Raw genomic sequence first — 11,359 nt, 5'->3', positions numbered from 1 at the left:
TAAAAAGAAGGCAAATTCCCATCACCAAGACAATGAGGAAAGGCCCTGGAAGGCATTTCAGAGACCTTTGAGACAGCCCCTCCCATCACGGGCCTGGAGGCCAGGAGAACAGAAGGACAGAATGGTTTTGTGAGCCGGATCCTGGGCCCCACTTCCCTGTGCAGCCTTTGGACACAGCTCCCTGCATCTCAGCTGCTCAATCTCCAGCCGTGGCTCAAAGGGGACCAGGTACAGCTGGGGTCACTGCTTCAGAGGGCACAAGCCATAAGATTTGGTGGCTTTCACATGGTGTTAACACTGCAGGTGCACAAAGTGTAAGAGGTGTGGCTTGGGAGCCTCTGCCTGGATTTTAAACAATGTATGGAAAAGCCTGGATGCCCATGCAGAAGCCTGCTGCAGGAGCAGAGCCCTCATGGAGAATATGTAAGACAGTGCATAGGGGAAATGTAGGGCTGGAGCGCCCACACAGATTGCCTACTGGGACACTGCCTAGTGGAGCTCTGAGAAGAGGGCTGCCATCACAGAATGATAAAGCCACCAACAGATGGCACCATGCACCTGGAAAAGCCACAGGCACTCAATGCCAGCCCATGATAGCAGCCACTGTACCTGACTCCTGGAAAGCCACAGGGGCAGAGCTATCCAAGGCCTTGGGAGCCCACCCCTTGCACCAGTGTGCCATGGAAGTAAGACATGGAGTCAAAAGAAATTTATTTTTAACTCTTAAGATTTAATTACTGCCCTGATGGGTTTTAGAATTGCACAAAACATGTAGCCTCCTTCTTTTGGCTGGTTTCTCCGTGTTGGAATGGGAGTATTTGATCTGGTGATTTTATATGAGGCTTTGTCTTTTGCTCAGCACTTCTCTTTCCTGCCACGATGTGAAGAAGGACATGTTTGCTTCCTCTTCTGCCATAATTCTAAGTTTCCTGAGGCCTTCACATCCATGTTGAACCATGAGTCAATTAAACATCTTTCCTTTATAAATGACCCAGTCTTGGACATGTCTTTATTAGCAGCATGAGAATAGACTAATACAGTAAATTGGTACTTGGAGTAGTGGGGCACTGATGCAAAGGTACCCATAAATGTGGAAGCAATTTTGAAACTGGGTAGAAAGATACCCATAAATGTGGAAGCAACTTTGAAACTGGGTAACAGGCAGAGGTTGGAACAGTTTGGAGGGCTCAGAAGAAGACAGGAAAATGTGGGAAAGTTTGGAACTTCCCAGAATCTCGTTGAATGTCTTTGACCAAAAAGCTGATAGCAATATGAACAATAAAGTCCAAGCTGAGGTGGTCTCAGATGGAGATGAATAACTTGTTGGAAACTGGAGCAAAGATGACTCTTGTTATTCTTTAGCAAAGAGACAGCCAGCATTTTGCCCCGGTCCCAGAGACCTGTGGAACTTTGAACTTGAGAGAGATGATTTAGAGTTGCTGGTAGAAAAAAAAAATTCTAAGTGGCAAAGCATTCTAGAAGAAGCAGGGCATAAAAGTTTGGAAAATTTGCAGCCTGACAATGCAAAAGAAAAGAAAAACCCATTTTCTGGAGAGAAATTTGAGCCTGCTGCAAAAATTTGCATAAGAAAAGAGGAGCCTACTGTTAGTCACCAAGACAATGGGGAACATGTCTGCAGGGCATGTCAGAGGACTGCATGGCAACCCCCCCCCTCATCACAGGACCAGAGGCCTATGTGAGAAAAATGGTTTTGTGTGCCGGGCCCAGGGACCCTTGCTATATGTAGCCTTGAGACATGGTGCCCAGCATTCTAGTTGCTTCATCTCTAGCTTTGGCTAAAAGGGGCCATGGTACAGCTTGGGCAATTGCTTCAGAGGGTGCAAGCCCCAAGCCTCGGTGGCTTCCACATGGTTTTGGGCCTGTAGGAGCACAGAAGTCAAGAATTGAGGTTGGGGAACCTCTGCCTAGATTTCAGAGGATGTATGGAAATGCCTAGATGTTCAGGCAGGAGTTTGCTGCAGGAGTGGAGCCCTCATGGAGAACCTCTACTAGAGACCTGTGGAAGGAAAATGTGGGGTTGGAGCCCCCACACAGAGTCCCCACTAGGACACTGCCTAGTGGAGCTGTGAGAAGAAGGCCACCATCCTTCAGACCCCAGAATGATAGATCCACCGAAGGTTGGCACCATGTGCCTGAAAAAGCTGCAGAGGCTTAATGCCAGCCTGTGAAAGCAGCCGAGAGGGGGACCATACCCTGCAAAGCCACAGGGGTGGAGCTTCCCAAGGCCATGGGAGTCCACCTTTTGCATCAGCAGGACCTGGCTGTGAGACATGGAGTCAAAGGAGATCATTTTTGAGCTTTAAGATTTAATTACTACCTTGTTGGAATTTGGACTTGCATGGGGCCAGTAGCCCCTTTTTGGACAATTTCTCCCATTTGGAATGGGTGTATTTACCCAGTACCCGTACCTCCATTGTATCTGGGAAGTAAATAATTTACTTTTGATTTTACAGGTTCATAGGTGTAAGGAACTTGCTTTGTCTCAGATGAGACTTTGGACTTGGGCTTTTGGGTTAATGCTGGAATGAGTTAATACTTTGGGGGACTGTTGGAAGGGCATGATTGTGTTTTTAAATGTGAGGACATGAGATTTAGGATGAACCAGTGGTGGAATGATGTGTTTTGCCTGTGTCCCAACCCAAATTTCATCTTGAATTATAATAATCCCCCTGTGTCAAGGGTGGGAACTGGTGTGCAGTACTTGAATCATAGGGGTGGTTTTTCCCATGCTGTTTTCATGACAGTGAGTGAATACTCATGAGACCTGATGGTTTTATAAGAGGCTTTTTCCCCCTTTGCTAGGCAGTCCTCCTACCTGCTACCATGTAAAGAAAGACATGTTTGCTTCCCCTTCCACCATGATTGCATGTTTCCTGAGGCCTCCCCAGCCATGTGGAACTGTGAGTCAATTAAACCTTTCATTATAAATTACCCAGTCTCAGGTATGTCTTTATTAGCAGTGTGAGAATGGATTAAAACACATGCACACAGGCAGAAGAGGCTAGTCTTGTCCCTGATGAGACTTTGGAATATGGACTTTTGAGTTAATGCTCAAATAAGTTAAGATTTTGGGGAACTGTTGAGAAGGTATGGTTGTATTTTTCAATGTGAGATGGTCAAGAGATTTGGGAGGGGATAGGGGTAGTATGATAGGGTTTGGATCTGTGTTTCCACCCAAATCTCATGTTCAATTGTAATCCCCAGTGCTGGAGGTGGAGCCTGGTGCTAGAGGATTAGATCAGAGGGTGGTTTCTCATGAATAGTTTAATACCATCCCCCTTGGTAAGTTCTCATCATGGTGACTGAGTTTCATGAGATCTGGTTGTTTAAAAGTGTCCAGCACCTCTCCCCATCTCTCTCTTCCTTTTGCTTTGGCCAGGTGACGTGTTCACTCTCCCTTTGCCTTCCATCATGATTGAAAGCTTCCTGAAGCCTCCTCATGCTTCCTGTATAGCTTGAAGAGCCATTAGCCAATTAAATCTTTTTTAAAAAGTCAATGACCCAGTCTCTGGTGTTTCTTTATAGCAGTGAAAGAATAGACTAACCAGGAGCATAGTAGAGTGGCTAATAGAAAAAATTCTTAAGCCATACTGCCTTGGGTTTGAATCTTGATTAAAGTGATTGAATTGGTTGATTTTATCTATCTAGTACAATTGACATGTGTAGACTTGTTCCTAGTTGAAATGATATTATTTAATTCTAATATCAAATAATAATTATAAGAAACACCAGAAATTAAAAAAAATAATAGCAAGGGAATTAACTTGTATAAAAATTAAAATGCAGTAAAAAGCAATTTTATTGAAGACTCTGGAATTGGTACAGGCATTAAACTATTGAAAGTTGCAAGCCTGAGGTAAGTTGTGAGTACAAGAAATATAAAATTGTTTTGGTTTAAATCGCAGCTCATATTTTTAAAATGTGTAACCATGAGCAAAGTAATTTTCTTTTTTGATTAGGTCTTCATTTGCAAAAGGCAAACAGTAGTATCTCTGTGTGAGGTTTGTTTGTATGCTACTGTACATAAAATAAATTCTGAAATATACTTGCTTAATAAGCAAGTTTTTCTTTTTCACTCAAACAACCAAATGTATGGTGATAGGTGAAAAAGTTCTGGTATTATATTTTTGTTCATCAAAATTACTCTTCTATTTTCTTATTCATAACAACCTTACTTAGTGGTTTGGTTTCTTGTTACAGTAAAATGTCCATTGTATTTTCAGTTATTATGTCTACATTATAGAAGAAAGAATAATGGAGAAAAAATCAGAAATAGTTGTATCTGCTTCAGACAAACAAAAATTCCTCACGAATTCTTATTTTCCATCTGAATTATCTTCAGATTGATGAAATAGAAACAGCCTCAGCTTCAAAACATGAAAAATTGGTCTTATTTTATTCGAAGGCAGACTGATATCAATTTAAATGTATGCTATATACCCTAGGACAAGAAATAAATGTTTAAATATATACACAGTGAGTAAATAGAAAACATGAAATGAAATAAAAATGTTCAATTAACCCAAGTGAAGGCAGAAAGGAAGAGAAATAAATAAAAGATGGACTGCTACCACCTTTGTTCCTGCTTTTGCTGCCCCCATGCTGGAGAGAAAACAAAAAGCCTGAGCTTGACCTAGGAGTATGGTACATAGCATGAGTGTATGAAGCCAAGATCTGTGGCTGTCATTTGAACAGGAGAAGAGCCAACACTCTCAGAGGACTGGAAGTGGTAAGTCACATAAGTTCATGGGCTGCTATAGGAGCAGCACCTGCCTTCCTCCACAGGGCCAGCTCAGAAAATGTATGACCTGACTCCCTGCCATGGCCTCAGCCTGAAGGAACCTTGTACCCTAAAATATTTAACAAAATAAATAGGAGTGCAGTTCCAGTGATTGGAGGGAGCTCCCCCAATGCCCAGAAGTAGACCTGGTGAGGGGGTCACTACTCTCACATGCTACACCAGAGAATATATCTGCATTTGCAAGGAAATACCAGGAAACCACATGGCTGAGTATGAGCCTCCCTACCAGCCATTACTCTTAAGTGTCATCTACTGGATCACAGCCCAAAGTACAACAACAAAAATACTTTGATAATATACCATGCTGAGAGATCCAAGGCAAGAATTCAGCCACAGATAAAGACCCTGCACTGAGCCTTGGCCCTCTGAGAATGATAGAGACAGGAGGCAGAGAAATTCTAGGCAGAAAATGGTGGGGTCCCTGGTGAAGTCCCACCCTCAAGCTTGGAACCACAGCTCAAAGTGAGAACATGCATTCCTGTTTTCCCACTCAGATGTTGCCTTTTCCAAAACCACCCATGGCCCACCCCACCCCCAATCTTGTACCCATAAAAATCCTTGAACCAGCTGGCAGAGAAGAAAAAGCATCTGGATGTTGAGAGGAGAAGCAGATGGATGTCATAAAGAAGCAGCTTGACTTCAGAGAAATGGCTTGACAGCAGGACTTCAGAGAAGAGTCTGGCCAGAGATGGTGGGACTTCAGGGGAAGAATACCTTCCCACTCCATCCCTTTTCTACCTCCCCTTCCCACGAAAGCCGCTTCCACTGGCAATAAAATATCCTACATTTACTATCCTTCGATTTGTTCATGTGACCTGATTTTTTCTGGATGCTGAACAAGAGCTTGGGATACAGAAGGCTGTTCACACTAACTGTCTGCCCTCATGAAAAAGCAGAGAATCCACTAAGCTGTTGAGCACTTAAGCCATTTGTGGATGACAAGGCTAAAAGAGTGCTGATGGTAACATTCCTTCTGGGGCTTCGGGTGTCACAAGTACTCCCCACCAAGTCACTGCCATGGGACCTGCAAGGAATTTTGCTCCTACTGGTGCCCAACAGCTCTTGCTCTGGCTCCTGCACTCGCTCAGCTGCACTTGCCTTCCCATGAGGGGTGGAGCATGGTGGATCTGAGTGAGTGAAGCTGGCCAAAGTGGCCAGCTAGGCCCAGTGCCCACACTCCAGTTCCCCTCACCATGAATGGGTCAGGGAAATTTTTCTGTTTTAAAATCATCAAGAAATAAAGCCATCTGACTATACTTGACTTACACCACAGTTAATGAAACACCAACCTTCCCAGGTGAGAAAAAAATTCAGCACAAGAATGCTGCCAGTTCAAATATCAGAGTGTACCCTTACATGAAAATGAGTCCACTAGCTCCCCAGCAAGGTTTATTAACCAGTCTGAAAAGACCAAAATAGATGACTTAGAATTCAGAATCTGGATAGCAAGGAAGCTCACTGAGATTTGGGAGAAAGTTGAAACCCAATCTAAGGAATCCAAAGAATCCAGTAAAATAATACAAGAGCCATTCTAAGAACCAAGCTGAACATTTAGAGCTGAAAAATTTACTACAAGAATTTTATAATACAATGACAAGTATTCACAGCATAATAGACTAAACTGAGGAAAGAATCTCAAAGCTCAATTTCTGGTTCCTTGAATCAATTCAGTCAGACAAAAATCAAGAAAAAGGAATTTTAAAAAATTAACAAAACTTCTGAGCAATATTGGATTATTTAAACACACCAAATCTACAACTCATTGGCATTCCTGAGAAAGAAGAGGGAATAAACAACTTGAAAAATATATTTGAGGATATAGTCCACAAAAATTTCCCCAATCTTGCTAGAGGTTGACATTCAAATCCAAGAAATACAGGGAACCCCAGACAGATACTGTAAAAGATTGCCATCCCCAAGGCAAATAGTCATCAGATGAGAAAAATCTTAAAGGTAGCTAAAAAGAAGGGTAAAGTTACATACAGAGGGAACCCCATCAGGCTAGCAACACACATCTGAGCAGAAACCTTATGAGATAGAAGAAATTAGGGTTCTATTTTTGGTGTCTGTTTAAATAAAAAAAAATTCCATGCAAGAATTTTACATCCTACCACACTAAGCTTCATAAGTGAAAAAGAGATAAACTCCTTCTCAGAGAAGCAAACACTGAATGAATTCATTTCAACTACATCCACATTATAAGAGGTTCTTAAGAGAATGCTTAACATGGACTCAAAAGAATGGCATCTGCTGCCACAAAGACACACAAATATATAGCCCACAGGCACTATAAAGGAATCGCACAATCAAGTTTACATAATAATCAGCTAACAAATAACATGATAAGGTCAAAATCCCACATATCCAAAAACATTGAATGTAAATTGGCAAAATGCCCCCATTTAAAAGGCGTAGAGTGGCCAGCTGCATAACAACACAAGATCCAAACATCTTCTGTCTTCAAGAGACCCATTTCATATGTAATGACATCCACAGGCTCAAGGTAAAGGGAGAGAGAAAGACATACCATCAAACAGAAAACAAAAAAGAGCAAGAGTTTGCAGCAACATGGATAGAGGCAGACACCATAATCCTAAGCAAACTAATGCAGGAACAGCAAACCACATACCACATATTTTCAATTATAAGTGTGAGCTAAACATTGACCACACATGGACATAAACATGTGAACAATAGACACTGGAGGTTACTAGAGCGAGAAGGGATAGAAGAGGATATGGGTTGAAAAACTACCTATTGGGTACTATGCTGTCTATCTGAGTACAATATACCCATGTAACAATGTACCTCCTATATCTAAAATAAAAGGTGAAATTAAAAAAAATACACAAAAATGTTAATATTATTTACTACACTAATTAAGCCATAACATGTTAAAAGTAATCCAGTATAAAAGGACTGTCTACCATCAAACCAATAGAAATATTACAGATATTACCAGTGCATAAATAGATAGGTTTCACTAATGTTTAGTAATATTTGATTTCAATTAGGGACAAGTAGCAAGAAAGTGTATTTTAGTTTTGCCATTTTGTTTCGTGCCATATAAATGTGCTACAGAAAAAAATACTTTTGCAATAAAACATAGTAGTTAGCAAAAAAAGAAAATGTGAAATAAATAGAAAATAGCTAGTGTGATGTAGATTTCAATGCAAATAAATCAATAATTATATTAACTGTAAATATTGTCAACACACAAATTAAGTATTAGAGATTGTCAAATTTGATAAAAATCACACAAGTATATGCTATCTTCAAAAACTCATTTTATATATAAATATGACATAACTTAATACTTTGTTCATGGTTATAGTTTTAAGAAGTAGATGAGGTTTAAAACAAGCTTTTTGAAAATGTATTTTCCATTGATATTCAGAATGCTCCCTGGGCTTGCAACTCAGTTTCACTATCTGTTCATTTCTGGGCTAGTGCCAACCTCTTGATCAAATTGGTTTATAGTACATTTTAATTTAGGTAGGGGTTAATTTCCTTGCTATTCTTTATTGAAAGTTGCTTGATGTTTCTTATTAATATTCTTTCATATTAACTTTAAGTTATAGTCAATGTATATGATTTGTATACATTTAATGTGTTCTATTTATTTTAAATGTGTGTGTTCTTAATAACAGACCTTCCAAATGCATGAGGCAAAAAGGGAACTCAAAGGAGAAATGGAAAAAGCCACAATTATACTTGGAAATTTCAACGCTGAATGCTTGGTTATTGATAGAACATGTATGCATAAAATCAGTAATAATATAGATGAAGTGAACAATACCATCACCTCACTGGATCTAATTGACATTTATGGAATAGTCTACCCCACAACATCAGAATAAACATTCTTCTCAAGTGCACATAAAGTGTTTACTAATTTAGACCATATTCTGGGTCATAAAATAAACCTTTATATATACATTTTAAACTATATGAATTATGTTCTTGGTCCACAAAGGAATTAAACTAGAAATCAATAACAAAGATATCTAGAATCCTCAGATATTTTGAAATTAATAACATATACCTGAATCTTATGGGAAAATTGAAATTCTTGAAATGAATTGCAATTATAGTTCAAAACAACCAAATTTGTGAGATTCCGTTAAGCAAAATTTACAGATAATTTTACAACATTAAATGTTTATGTTCAATTACATTGATTATATTTAATTATATTAAATGAAGCATTAAAATAAGCAACTTCTATACCTACAAACTGTTGGATGGAATGTAAATCAGTTCAGCAAATATGAAAGCAGTTTGGATATTCCTCAAATAACTAAGGGGTAAACTACCATTTGACCCAGAATCACATTATTGGGTATATACCCAAAGGAAAATAGATTATCCTACCAAAAAGATACATGTACCCATATGTTCACTACAGCACTATTCACAGTGGGAAATACACAGAACCAATCCCGGTTCCCATCAATGATGGGTTGGATAAAGAAAATATGGTAAAATACACCATGGAATACTATGCAGCCATATAAAAGAATAAAATCATGTCCTTTGCAGCAAAATGTATATATCTGGAGGCCATTATCCTAAGCAAATTAATGAAGAAACAGAAAAAAATACCACATGTTCTCACTTATAATTGGGAGCTTGGACGTTGGGTACACATGGACATGAAGATGGAAACAACAGACATTGGGGACTCCAAAAAAAGAGAATGGGAGACAAGGGTTGAAAAACTACCTATTATATACTATGCTGACTACCTGGGTGATAGGATCATTCCTATTCTAAACTCCATCATCACACAATATACCTTTGTAACAAACCTGCACATGTATCCCCAGAATCTAAAATAAATGTTCAAAAAGAAAAAAGTTCTAAAATAGAAAACTAATCTTCCACATTACGAAATTATGGAAAAAGAACAAACTATATATAAAACAAGCAGAAGCAGGGAAATAAAGATTTGAACTGAAATAAATTAAATTGAATATTTTTATTTCCCAAGATGGCAGATTGGAGGCAGCATTAGCATGTCTTTCCCACTTGGAAAGACAAAATAGTGTGTAGATATTTACACTTTTGGAGAAAAGCGGTCCCTTGTTCACTGTATATTAGTACAACTGCTATGGAGAATAATTTGGTGGTCCCTCAAAAAACTAAAATGGAGATATCATCCTGGTACCCTACTGCATGGGATATACCTAAAAGAAAGAAAATTAGTGTATGAAAAAGATATCTGCCCTAACATGTTTATTTCAGTACTATTCACAATACGTAAGATTTGGAAGCAACCTAAATGTCCATCAACAGACAAATGGATAAAGAAAATACTGTACATATACATAATTAAGTACTATTTAGCTATAAAAAGGAGATCCTGTCCTTTACAACAACCTGGTTGGAACATATTACATTAAGTGAAATAAGTCAGGCACAAAAAGACAAGCTTCAAATATTCTGTCTTATTTGTAGGATGTAAAAGTTAAAACAACTGAACTCATGTAGCCAGAGAGTAGAAGAATGGTCACCAGAGGCTGCAATATGTAATGGGGGGTAAGGATAGTAGAGATGGTTAATGGGTACAAAGAATAGTTAGAAAACTTTAAGAAGACCTAGTATTTCATAGCACAATAGGGTCCTACAGCCAAAAGTATTTATTGTGCATTTTAATGAGGCAGGGGAAAGAAATAAAGGACATCCAAATATGAAGACAATTAGTCAAACTATCCCTTTTTGCAGATGAAATGATCCTATATCTAGAAAACCCCACGGTCTCAGCCCAAAAGCTTCTTAAGCTGTTAAACAGCTTAAGTAAAAGAGTAAAATTGGAGTATTTTTAACACAAAAATGATAAATACTTGAGGTGATGGATACCTCATTTACCCTGATGTGATTATTTTGCATTGTGCCTGTGTCAAAATATCTCCTGTACCCCATAAATACATAATCTGCTATGTACCCATAAAAATAAAAAAAAAACAAAAAATAAATAGAATGTAGAAAAAATGACTATAGGAGCAAGAAAAAGAAAATGAAGGATATTATAGAAATCCCATATAAGCCATATAAATTAATCTATGTTTTATGATTTAAGCAAAATATAAATGTAAAAGCAGTTCAGACAATTCAAGTAGTAGGTATAAATGAGCATACTTTAAAAAACAGGAAAGGTTTCAATCCCATTTGTAATGTCTTACAGATATCAGATTTAAGTAAATTTTAGTTGCTCAACCAAAATCTAGTTAAGGTAATTTCTTCACTTTCTTCCAACTTCGTTTAACACTTCTTAATGATTCTTTAGCATAACTATTATTCCAAGGAATATAATGGAAATGCATATTTATAGCTTTCATGCTGTAAATATCTTTAGCATATTTTGGTACATCAGATTTATATCTTAAAATACATCTTTGTTCCTCTTGATTAGAAATGTGATAAATCTCATATTTATATTCAATATATGCATGAATTCAGCCATTTGGAAGGCAGTTGAAGTCATTGGGCATTGTCTTCAGAAAATACATGAATATTAAACATCATTATAAAAGT

The sequence above is a fragment of the Nomascus leucogenys genome, chromosome X (genome assembly GCF_006542625.1).
Source record: "Nomascus leucogenys isolate Asia chromosome X, Asia_NLE_v1, whole genome shotgun sequence".
NCBI lineage: Eukaryota > Metazoa > Chordata > Mammalia > Primates > Hylobatidae > Nomascus > Nomascus leucogenys.
Note: the sequence above shows the minus strand (reverse complement) of the source record.